We start from the raw sequence: 12,792 nt of genomic DNA on the forward strand, positions 1-12,792 counted from the left end.
TAAGTAAGAGAAGGGAGAAAACTAGACTTATAGGATTATATAGAGCCTATACAGGAGAAGAAGCATGGGGAGATATCCGTGAGAGGCTTCAGTTGGAAAATAATTATATCAGCAGGACTGACCACAAATATAAAATTAGAAGGAATTTTAGCAGAAGAGATTGGGGTAAATTTTCATTCATTGGGAAGGGTGTGAAGGAGTGGAACAGTTTACCAGGGGTAGTGTTTGATCCTTTTCCAAAATCTGTACAGATATTCAAGAAGAGAATAAACAGAAACAGAGAAAATAAATGAAGTGTTAGAGGGCATTCGACCAGTGCAGGTTATTTTAAATAAAAAAATGTGTGTGAATAAATTAATTCCATCCCCTGGTCTAAGGAGTTTGGACAGCCAAAGTAGGGGACTGCCTGTAGGGGTGAAGTACAGTGGGGACTTCGAGGGCCCTGGGACCGCTACGGTAGCTGTGAAGGCCCTTCAGGAACTCTGAAAAGTGGTGGCAAAAGGGGCTCTGGTTAAGACGCAGCAGGTCGTTATGCTACTTATGATCCAGAACGGGTAAAAGAAAAAAAAAAGAAAAAAAAATGCAATGTAAATATTAATCTTATACCAGTTGTATAGTATCATTTGAAGTAATTCCACATACTGTATATCAGTTGACTATATTTGTAAGTAGTACAGGAGATATTATAAGCAGAATTTTGTAAACAATATAAATTTATTAAGGATGAGCTGTGTGTTTAATAGAAAACATTGTTAGCGTAAATTGTATAATATTGTATTATAGGAAAATTTTCTTCTCTTGTTAATTTAATATTTAGTGCTTGACAGTAATGTACTTTAGTGTACCATTTGCCACCGAGGTAAACACCTCATTTGCAAATAAAGAGATTTTGATTTTGATATCCAGAGCCGATCTGTTGTTCACAAGCAGAGAACGGATATATCTGGGTATAGCTCTTATTCAAAACTGGCGCCGATTTTCACTGTATTAGTTAATGCTAGGCTCAGATATCACTGTTAGGGACCTCTGTGACTTTACAAACATTTGCAGCCAGCTGTTGATTCAGATGCGCGCAGGTGATAATTCGTAGGCATTAAAGTGTGTTAGTTTTTCTGTTATTTGTTTGATGCTTTTCACATAATTTTGCAGAAAAGACAACGGACTGATGAGGAAATCATGTCTGCTTTGGATGTGAGTGAGTATCATATTTCAGATACTAGTTTTTCTGACAGTGATAGTGAAATAAGTGAAAATAACGAGTGTGGGAGCAAGAACAACATAATTGACAGAGTGGCGTCTGACGGTAGCAGTGATACAGAGCGGAGAGATGTGTCTGATAGGGATCCGGGGCCTAGTCATAGGGTTCCCTTATTAGGTACAAACCCTGGTCCAGTTCTTCCGTCTAGTTTTGATAGTAATACAGAGCCTGTAGAGTATTTTGAGCTATTTTTCAACAATGACTTGATGAATATAATTTGTGAGGAAACCTGTCTCTACAGTGACATAAAAAAACAAAAGAACACCCCCCTCACGCAGAAGTTAAGGCTAAATGAATGGAAATGTTCTCTAAAATCAGACATAAAAGCACTCTTAGGAGTTGTGATAAACATGGGGCTTCACCCCCTCATGGATATTACTGAGTATTTCCCTAAAGCAAGGGTTAGTAAGGTACTATTCTTTAAGAACGTATTTCCCCGTGATGAATTTTTACTCACGTTTGGAATCTACATTTCACAAACCCTCCCCAAAATCAAGATCATCTCAGAAAAATTCAGTATGTAGAGCCTGTCATAAATAAAATCAGAGAAAAGTATATGCTTCACTATGGTCCGGCCCCGCGGTGTAGGGGGCAACGTGTCCGCCTGTCACCCGGCGCCCCCGAGTTCGATTCCCGGCAAGGCAGGGGTTTTTAATTGTAAATAATTAATATCCCTGGCCTGGGGACTGGGTGTTTGTGTCATCCTTAACATTCTTTTCCTCACATTCAACACTTTACACTGCCGCCATTTACATAATACACGCAGGTTCCTCACATATGGTGCAAGTAGGGGCAAAAGATCTTCATAAGTTGACGCCCTGAACAAATAGTATTTAAAAAAAAAAATGCTTCATTATACACCCGGTGAAAATATTTCTATTGACGAGAATACAATATCTTTCAAAGGGAGAGTTTCATTTTAAGTTTAAATCAATCAATCAATCAATCCTGCTGCATTTAGGGCAGTCACCCAGGTGGCAGATACCCTATCTGTTGTTTTCCTAGCCTTTTCCTAAATGATTTCAAAGAAATTGGAAATTTATTGAACATCTCCCTTGGTAAGTTATTCCAATCCCTAACTCCCCTTCCTATGAATGAATATTTGTCCCAGTTTGTCCTCTTGAATTCCAACTTTATCTTCATATTGTGATCTTTCCTACTTTTATAAACGCAACTCAAACTTATTCGTCTACTAATGTCATTCCACGCCATCTCTCCGCTGACAGCTCGGAACATACCACTTATTACATAACACTTGTATGTTTTATTATTCATCCACCTGTTCAATACAATACAATCTTAAAAATTAGGACATTGTCCTTATAAAAATTGTTGACATGAAATTAAAATATTAGATGGTACATGTTTTGCCTATCAATAGTAGGCATCATCAGCCATATTTTTCATCTTAAGAATATATCAGGTACCTGATTGAAAATAACTCATGAATGCTGTTAAAAACCATGTTGTGTAAAATGTATTCGAGAACATTAAAAAACAATTACAATATACAATGTAGTATGCTATTACTTGACAATATTTGTGATAATATTGGAGTCTAAAAACATGACAACTGTCTGAGGATTATGACATATTAAAAGATATTACAATAAAGATAAAAATCAGAAAACACATTCCATTTAGTTGTCAGATGGTGTGTTGTTGAAAACTTATGGAAAGTTGAGCAATGGTAATGGTCGTTAGTTCTTAAAGTTAATAAATATTGATTTTCATTTATATGCTTATAGATTTTTGAAGAATTTTCGTATGACCTGGTTCTTTTTGAGATAATATTAGTTGGAAATGTTGGTGACGTAGGCTATATTGAAGTCTGTGTAAATGTCATTAGACCATCTTCTTTGATGTGGTAAGAGTTTGTGATAGGCGTGGCTCTTTGCTGTTAGGCGTGTTGAGGTGAGCGTATTGGTCGAAAGGGAATGTTGTTGTCATTCAGTGGTTAGCCAAGTATATGATGAATTCCCTTCGACCGCTGAGATGTTAGCTTATGTTGAGGGTTTTAAGGCAACTGGCAGTCGTCTGACAGCTAACTCATTCCTGGTGGCCTCCACGGTATGCACTAGCCAGTGTCTTGGTAGGTGTGCTAGGTACCAACTGATGAGCCCAACCTAGCACACAGGGACGAAACGCTGGCAACCAGGAATGAGTTACCTGGAAAATTGATAATGTCCAATAATGGACCATTTATATTGGTATTATAAATTTACTCATTCGGGACAAATATTTCAGATTCCCTATGGGAATCAACATCTCTATCATCTAATGGCCAAGCAGACATCAATTTTTGGTAATGAGACAAAGTTTCTCATAGTGCATTGGCACTGCCGATGACTCTTAAGAAGCCTACGCAGTGGCCTCCACCGTATTCACTAGCCAATGTCTTGGTAAGTGTGCTAGGTACCAACTGATGAGCCCAACCTAGCACACGGGGGTGAAACGCTGGCAACCAGGAATGAGTAAGCTGGAAAATTTATAATGTCCAATGACGGACCATTTATATTGGTATTACACAATTTCTTTACTCAACATAAACTGAATGACCTTCCAAGGGAGTTGTAGCTAACCAAATCAAAGGCTGAACTTGAATCCCACCTTAAGGAATATAACTTGCTTGATAAATACTGCAAAATAACAAAATATAAGGTGAGGCATAAGGATTCTTCATGCTTTTACCAAATGTATGAAATCCTTGCTTTTGTAGTGGTGTTTTTTAACTTTAAGTTGCACAGATACGATTGGTCTTATGGTAATGATGGGATATGTAAGGGCTAAGACTGGGAAGGAAGCGATCATGGTCTTAATTAAGGTAGAGGCAGAGCATTTTCGTGATGTGAGAAACCATCTATAGCGCTGCCGACAGTGGGGTTCAAACCCACTATCTCCCAAATAAAACATCAAATGTTTGGATAGCAAGAATGAGGCTATGAACCTCATTTTTTTTTTTTTTTTTTTTTTGCCATTTGCTTTACGTCACACTGACACAGATAGGTCTTATGGCGACGAATGAACCTCATCAAACGGTCCCCAAGTTATCTGATATAAAAATGCAAGATGGAATTTTGACCAGACATCAGATTTGTGTGATGTTACATTGTAAAGAACTTGTAGATGCAATGACTCTTGATGAACAAAATATTTGGGATGCTTTTAAAATGGTAACACAATGGTTTTTAGGCAACAAGAGAAGTGAGAAATATATGTAACTGATAACAAATTTGCTACAGAGTTACCATGCACTTGGCTGTAGAATGTCAGCGAAAATGTGTGACGGAATTTAGAGTATCGAACCTCCTCAGAAAACCTTCAGGACTGGTATATGCACCATTAGAAATTCGTATCAATGAATTTTGAGAATTAACATTATCGCATCACATTTAATGTGAAATATCTTGCCATTCTTGTTCAAATTCGTTTATCATATCTACAAACCATTATTCTCGTCATTATTCCGTATTGAAGAATAGCTAATCACAAAGTTTATACAAGGAGTAATTTTAATACCACTTATTCAATATAATTTATTGTATTTATTGTATTGTATTCAATACAATTTATTGTATTGAATAGGTGGTATTAAAATTACTCTTTGTATAAACTTTTTGATTATTATATCTAGTCACTTTATGAAGTGGTACGTTCTGGTGACTAAGCTTTGAACTTTCGAGACCGCCTGAGTGATTCTGCGCACGTCCAAGCAGCAAGAGATGAAGCCACGCTTTCTGGCTTGGGACACTACGAGTTTGTTTTGAATTGCCATGAGAGTAAGACGTGTGTGTTGGAGCTGCAGTATGCTTCGGGTCGGCGGCTTTGACCTGGGATAAAACCAGGTCTCTCTGGGCATTTGATGCCCTCAAAACCTGGTAGTGGCCTCGATAACTTCTACATTTCTGCGACGAGCAGTTAATCGGCATTTTTCTTCTCCTTTTGGCCTGGCTATGTAAGGTAACCGTATGTAGCCCTCAGCGTTGCTTCATTGTTCTTGGATCAAAAAGTGTAAGTTTCATCCTTAATCTACCCATGGGAATTCTACCTTCAAAAGAGCTGTGAAAAATTCTAAGAAATAATTTTGGACTGATATTTCAAAGATGATATTTATCCGGGGTAATAATAATAATTATAACCTTCGACTCGTATAATGACTGTATGTTCGATATGTTACCATGTGTTCGACGAATGAAATTTCCTCTTGGTGTTTTAAGAGAAAAATGCAGTGTGGATATTTACTCAAAATGAATTTTAAGTGCAACTATGATTTTAACCGGTAAATATTTCTAGAACTTCATGTGCATGGGGAGCTATCACAAGGACATGTTTAATTTTGGTTAACCTTCTAAATTTCTTCTTTTGGGTTGGGTTTTGGGTTTACTTATTGCTTTCTGTTCTGCTTATTCTGGCTCTTATAATTTATATTTCCTTTTAAGGCTATTTCTGTGTCCGTTTGTGTCCTTGTGGGCATGTTTTTGTTGTTGTTGCCTTAGCAACATGTTGTTGATTTAATTGTTGGGATAACTTGGATTTTAATTGGTCCGTGGTGACTTAATTGTACCTTCCTTTATGTGGATGTGTTTGATTTTCATGTGCACTAAGTGTAAAGTGATCCTAAATTTAATTTGCCAGCCATTTTTCTCAGTTTGGTAATGTTTTGAAAAGGGAATTCGCGTGTTTCGGTGGTATTATATACTATCCTTGCGTAGGCTTGCCGTGATGTAAAAGAGATTCCTTATTGGTGAATTTTACTACAACCTAGACCTAATAATTTTCTAGATAATAAGTTTCATTAATTTTAGGGTAGGCAACCGGTCGTATAGGTAAGCTTTAATCCTTCTTATTTACTAGTTTTCTTATCGAGGTCAGCATTTTTTTAAAACCAATTCTATTTGACTTATATTTTATTGTTCCTGTAAACTTTTATCAATTTAAATAACATTTTATTTTAACTAAGCTAATTGGTTTTCCACTTGTTTGTTGTTAAAGCTTTCCAAAACTGAATATGTTTCATAGTTTGCTAGAGTTATCCAGAAGGTTTTAATAGCATTCAAGAATTTTTAATTTCAAGCATAATTTTAATTTTTACCTTTAATTTATTGCAACATGTTTTCTTAAGTGAATTAAAGTTATTTGTGTTACAAATCGTGGATTTTCATTTCACTAAATCAAAGAAGCACTGCTACTGCCACCGTTTCTTATTCACTTTCTGACTGCGGCCTTTTCTGCTTGCTTCCACCTTCTAAGGTAAGTGTGCCTTTTCCTCTTGTTTGGTGCATTCTTATGTGTTGTTGCTTTCGCTTGACTATTTTTGGCCTCCACACTGTGTTTGCTTTAACTCCCTTTTGGGGGCGGACACGCTACCAACCTTCTCACCTGGGGGGGCCTCACTCCCAGGCGTGTAAGGTTATAAACCCATCGTCTGAAGGGTTGTTTCAGGGACCCTGAGGATGGTGTCGGTTTGAAATGCACTACTGGTTATCTGATGATTCTTTAGCCCAAATTAAGTAGCTGTAAGTAAGGAACACTGTGAATACTTACATCAGGATATTCACCATATGAAAATAAGGTATCTGGGATGTTGGGACTGTACTATAATGAGAAACTATGTATGGCATATAGTGCATGCAGAGCAGTCAAAAGAACATAAGAAGAAAAGCCATTCTGACATACATTTTTGAATGACACCCTTGTTGTAAGAAAATTCAGTTTAATTCAGTGTTTTTGCACTTATTCTTCCCCCCTTTTTGAGGTACAATTAGTAACATTTAAGAAAACTGAAAAATTCATTATAACATCTAAAATATTGATAATGGAGAAAAAACTACCCTTTTACTCACAATCAGCATCACCAAATTAGAAAAAAAAAATCTTCATCAAATTTTGTTATGTATTGTTTTCACATGCACTATCTTCATTATCATGTTTACTTTCTTCTGATCCACTAACTCAAACACTTTCAAGGAGACTTTGAATGCAATCATTTTTGCTGCCCCAAGCCATAGTGTGAACTAAAAGAATAATGTTGCTAACTAAAATACTTAAAGTAAACAAAGAAGAGATAATAACAAATACTATTCATACACCCTTAAACATTGGAGTGACTTGCAGGAGACCTAATCTACAAACAGAAATATAACACCCGGTGCTTGGCGGGCAAGACCTATCAGCCGTATTGAAGGCCATTACAGATTTGGCGATCCTACCTTGTCATCCGAGGTGAATGGGTTAAACTACTTTGAGTACGGTTGAACATTTGCTGGATGCAATGAATAATACTTAATTCCATGAAATATTCTTTGCATTGAATGCATGCCAGCAAAGCCTGGTGGTCTGGCATGCACCGAATGGAAGAATGCTTTGAAGATGTGCTACATAAGGATTTGGTAGAAGCAAACCTTGTAATTAAAAAGTTACGATCTGAAAAGACAAATCTGATTGAAGTGGTGGAAAAACTAAAAAAATGCGATGGTGTTGGCGCGTCGTGGAGTGAGGTTACGTCGCGGCACAGGAAAGTGTCGCTAACTAGGCCTAATTCATCTGGAAATCAACCTATAGTAACGAACAAATTCAGCATTTTACACGAAGTTCGGGAAGAGCAAGGAAGCACTTCTTTCTCCCGAGATGCGAGTTCATCGACGAAAAAACGCCGAATTCACGCCGATAACGTGATCAAGAAAGTAAGGAAGGAGAAGAAAGTGAAACTGTTTGGTGATAGTCACGGTCGAGGCCTTTTAGCAAATATAGCAGAGTTGCGAGCCGACAGTGAAGTGACAGGTGTTATTCAACCAGGTGCCCCCTTTTCAGAAGTAGTGAAACCCCTCTTGAGAAATGCTGATAAACTCTCGTCAAACGACGTCATAGTTATTGTCGGTGGAACCAACGACGTAGCAAGAAATGAAGGCCATCAGGCTGCAAGTATTCTGAAAAGGACTCTAGGTAAGCTGACCCATACAAATGTGATAGTGACAAACGTACCCCATAGACATGATTTAACAGACTGGTCAATTGTGAATAAAGCTGTCAAGGACACAAATGAGAAATTCAGGCAAATATGTAGTCATTTCAAAAATGTTACACTGTTAGACATTAGTAAATTAAACCGAACATCTCATACGAGGCATGGCATGCACTTGAATGGACTTGGGAAGCAATATGTAAGCAAGTTAATAAGTAACATCATTACAAGTAAAGATCAGGAAAAGACTGTCCTAGAACTACCTAGTCCGGGAAACGTGTGTTAGATTCTGGACCCAATAACATTTCAATCGAAAATGTGGGTCCAGAATTAAATACCGGTAATGACTTGGAGGGTAGGAATAGGCGGTTCAAAATATTTCATCAGAACATTCAATGTCTTAAAAATAAAATTTTAGAATTACAAGTAATTTTAAGTTCAATACAGGATGTTATGTTTATCTGTTTGGATGAACATTGGTGTAATAATGATGAACTTGAACTCATTAATATTGAAGGTTATTATCTGGCAAGTAATTACAGTCGGGTTAATAAAGAGCATGGGGGAGTTTGTATTTTTGCTAAGTCAGGAATTGAATGTAAAGAAAGGAAGGATCTTGAAGTGCATAATTCTGAATTAGATTTTGAACTAACTTCAGTGGAATTTAAGCTTCCCTATGGTAAAAGGGTAATTCTGTTAACCGTGTACCGTTCACCGGATGCTGATGTGGAGATTTTCTTAGAAAAATTAGATCAAGTCCTTCATAACATTTTCGGTAGGAATAGCAGCGCAGAAGTAATACTTTGTGGTGATTTTAACATAGATTTTGCTGAAGAAAACCTTCCATCAACATCACAACTACTGCATGTTCTTCAAAGCTGTAATCTAAAACACTTAATTTTTACACCCACTCGGGTAACTGCCACCTCAGCTACAACAATAGACAACATTTGTATTAATTTCCATTGTTCTAAAATGCAAGCATCCAATATAAATTTTGGATTATCAGATCATCATGCTCAAATTTTACAACTAGAATTTGAGAATGCTAGCAAGCATTCAACCAAAATAAAGCAAGCACAATTAACTCGTTTTTTCTCTGCAGCTGCATGTGGCAGTTTCATTGAAAGCCTTAAACTTCAGACCTGGACTCCAATAACATTCGGTCATAGCATTGACCAAAAGTATAGAACCTTTTTAAGCATTTTTTTTTAATGGAATTTGAATTACATTTTCCAAAAAAACTTGCAGTAATTAATGAATCTTCAAAAAAAGCCATGGATCACGAAGGGTATACGGATCTCAAGTCAAAAATGTAAATTACTAAGTAGATTCACAGCAGAGTTGTGACCAGGTTTTTTGTAAGTATGTTAAAAACTACAAATCAGTCTATCGAAGAGTTCTTAGGATGGCTAAGATAATGCACAATAACAGGAAAGTTAAAGAGTCGTGCAATAAATCACGAACCATATGGAAGGTAATCAAGGGAGAAACCAACAGACATGCAGTTGGAAATAAAGTTGCTGCCATAAAAAATGATAAGGGAATACAAATGAATGACCCTCATCATTTGGCTAATTATATAAATGATTTCTTTCTATCCCTACCATACAAACTTGAAAATGCAAATAAATCAGATGTATTACCAGAACTTCCAACCTTTGTGCAAAACTCTATGCAGTTAACTCCAGTAACAGAACTGCAAGTTTTTAAAATCATACAATCTTTGAAGAACAAAACTTCCACAGGTGTAGATGAAGTTCCCACAAAACTCATTAAAAAATGTGCTCCCTATCTGGTACAGCCTTTAACTTATCTCATCAATGAATCATTTTCTAGTGGTCAGTTTCCTAATCTCCTAAAAATAGCTAAAGTTATCCCAGTCTTTAAAAGTGGAAACTTACACGATTTACATAACTACAGACCAATATCAATACTTACTGTTATTTCAAAAATATTTGAATGTGCTATGAAAGATCGGCTTACTAAATTTTTAATCAAATATAACTTGTTAAATAATGCACAACATGGGTTCAGAGCTGGCAGAAGTACTTTGTCTGCTTTATCACATTTTACACAGTTGGTCGTAAATGCTCTTGACAATGATGAAACTGTGATAGGACTATTTCTTGACCTTTCAAAGGCATTTGATACTGTTGATCATGAAATATTGTTGCACAAATTATATCAGATTGGAGTTAGAGGAATTGTTAATGACTGGTTTAGATCATACCTGAATAAACGATCCCAGTTTGTTGAAATTACACATTGTAACAGTAAAGAGCATAATGAGACATATCACTCTCAGGTAAAAAGCATAGACTTAGGTATTCCGTAGGGTAGTATTTTGGGGCCCGTTCTTTTCTTGATCTATGTGAATGATCTTCCTCACAATAATCAAGTAGAAACAGCAGTTCTGTATGCTGATGATACAAACATAATTATTAATAATCCTGACCCTACGTCTATAGAAACTACAGCAAATACAGTCCTGTCTAGGTTAGAATCATGGTTCAGGAAAAACAAATTAACATTGAACTTTAAAAAGACCCAATACATGGAATTCAAGGCATCTAACTACCATGACAAAACTGCAAAAAAAACACAACCTTTTATTAAGTGCAAATGCAATTGAAAATACGTTGACCACAAAATTTTTAGGTGTCCATATAGATGAAAAATTAAGATGGGATTGTCATATTAAAAAAATAGGGAAGTCTCTGAGTTCTGTTTGTTTCGCCTTAAGGATTTTGTCTAATAGTTGTAGTGAAGAATATGTTAGAATGGCATATTTTGGATATTTCCATTCAGTCATCACTTATGCTATTGGTCTCTGGGGCTGTTACAAATCAAATCTTGATGTTATTTTTCGAATACAGAAACGAGCTATCAGAATTATATTGAGACGTAACAGGTTAGATCATTGCAGACCATTATTTAAGAGACTAAGGATACTCCCAGTACCAAGTATATACATCATGCAATGCATTCTACACGTGAAAAAAAATATTAATCACTTCAGAAAGAATTTTGACAATCACAATTACCAGACGCAAACAAGAAATAATATTTTTATCGAACACAAGAGTAAAACCATTGCCTTGAGACATGTAGACTCCGTTGGAATCAGATTGTATAATAAGCTTACAAATACGATTAAAGATATTAGTCCCGTCAGTTCATTTACCACAGCTTTAAAAAATCTCCTGCTGAGTAGCTGCTTCTACAGTACAGAAGAATACATGATGAAGTGCTGGTAATGATGCTACTACTTATTAACTTGTAATCTAGTATATAGCCTTAAAAATATGTTAATGTCACATTGACTATGTTCACATTATTAACACCACACCAATATATTTTTATTTTGTCTTGTAAATATTGGTTATTAATATTATTTAAAAAAATTAAGATGTGCTGTCCTAACATTGAGGTATGTGGTGTTTCTGTTCTTATTTTTCAAAATGTTCATTGTTGTGCATATATTATTGTTAGTATTAGGAAATCACTTGACAACTCCTATACTGTTGGCATATTTCAAAATATGTAATTGTACAGTCTATGGAAGCTAAATAAATGAATGAATGAATGAATGAATGAAAAGATGACTACCAATGTTTGTCCTTCCTCTCAGGCAAGTCTGAGAATGGAAGCCAGTTGGCATTGCTGGAGTGGGAAAGAAACCTTACAAACATTCAGAGTGGTGGTGGTGGTGGTTACTGTTTTAACAGTATCAGGTGCAAGATCCATGAAAATATTGCAAGTATTCACTCTGGCCTGGAAGCAAGAATGGACTAACAGTTACTCCTCTCAAACACATAGTATTCTCAATCTAAATTCGCCATGCAGAATGTGGTCGATGCTGAAAAGGATTGGAACAAATCACCGAGCGAGTTGACCGTGCGGTTAGGAGTGTGCAGCTGTGAGCTTGCATCCGGGAGATAGTGGGTTCGAACCCCACTGTCAGCAGCCCTGAAGATGGTTTTTCGTGGTTTCCCATTTTCACACCAGGCAAATGCTGGGGCTGTACCTTAATGAAGGCCATGGCCACTTCCTTCCCACTCCTAGCCCTTTCCTCTCCCATTGTCACCATAAGACCTATCTGTGTCGGTGCGACGTAAAGCAACTAGAGAAAAAAAAAAAAAACTAGAACAAATCATGGTAGATGTGCTGACTGCTGTATAAGTGTATGGAAGGGGAGGAGGAATCCTCTGTCCAACATGTGAATGTTGATTTCCCATATAAATCATTCAATATATTATCAAGGAATGTCCCCTATCTTCCTACCGTGAACATTTTCTGGATTATGGATGCTACTCCAGAGGCTCTATATTTTACAAATAAGTTAGAAAGTAAGTTGTAACTTCCTTATTTTCATTTTGCTATTTTCTTTATTAAATTTAGTACATTTAATACAGAAAGTTATTAGTTTCCCACTTGGAAACTAGGCTGAAGATAAATAATTAGTAAGTTTGCTTTTTCAGGCTAGTTGCAGCAATACAGAAAACTAAGTTATGAAAAGGAACAAACACGACATGCAAATCAAGTCATACATAGTAAGACAGGAGCATGA

The 12,792-nt window shown here is 36.4% G+C and overlaps 1 protein-coding gene across 1 annotated transcript in view; it reads right to left on the bottom strand.

Annotated features, from left to right (window-relative positions):
• LOC136863424 (stress-induced-phosphoprotein 1) overlaps positions 1-12,792 on the bottom strand; it is a 153,916-nt gene that overhangs the window by 62,340 nt on the left and 78,784 nt on the right. The gene's annotated exons all lie outside the window — the stretch shown is intronic.

Source organism: Anabrus simplex, chromosome 2 (genome assembly GCF_040414725.1).
Source record: "Anabrus simplex isolate iqAnaSimp1 chromosome 2, ASM4041472v1, whole genome shotgun sequence".
NCBI lineage: Eukaryota > Metazoa > Arthropoda > Insecta > Orthoptera > Tettigoniidae > Anabrus > Anabrus simplex.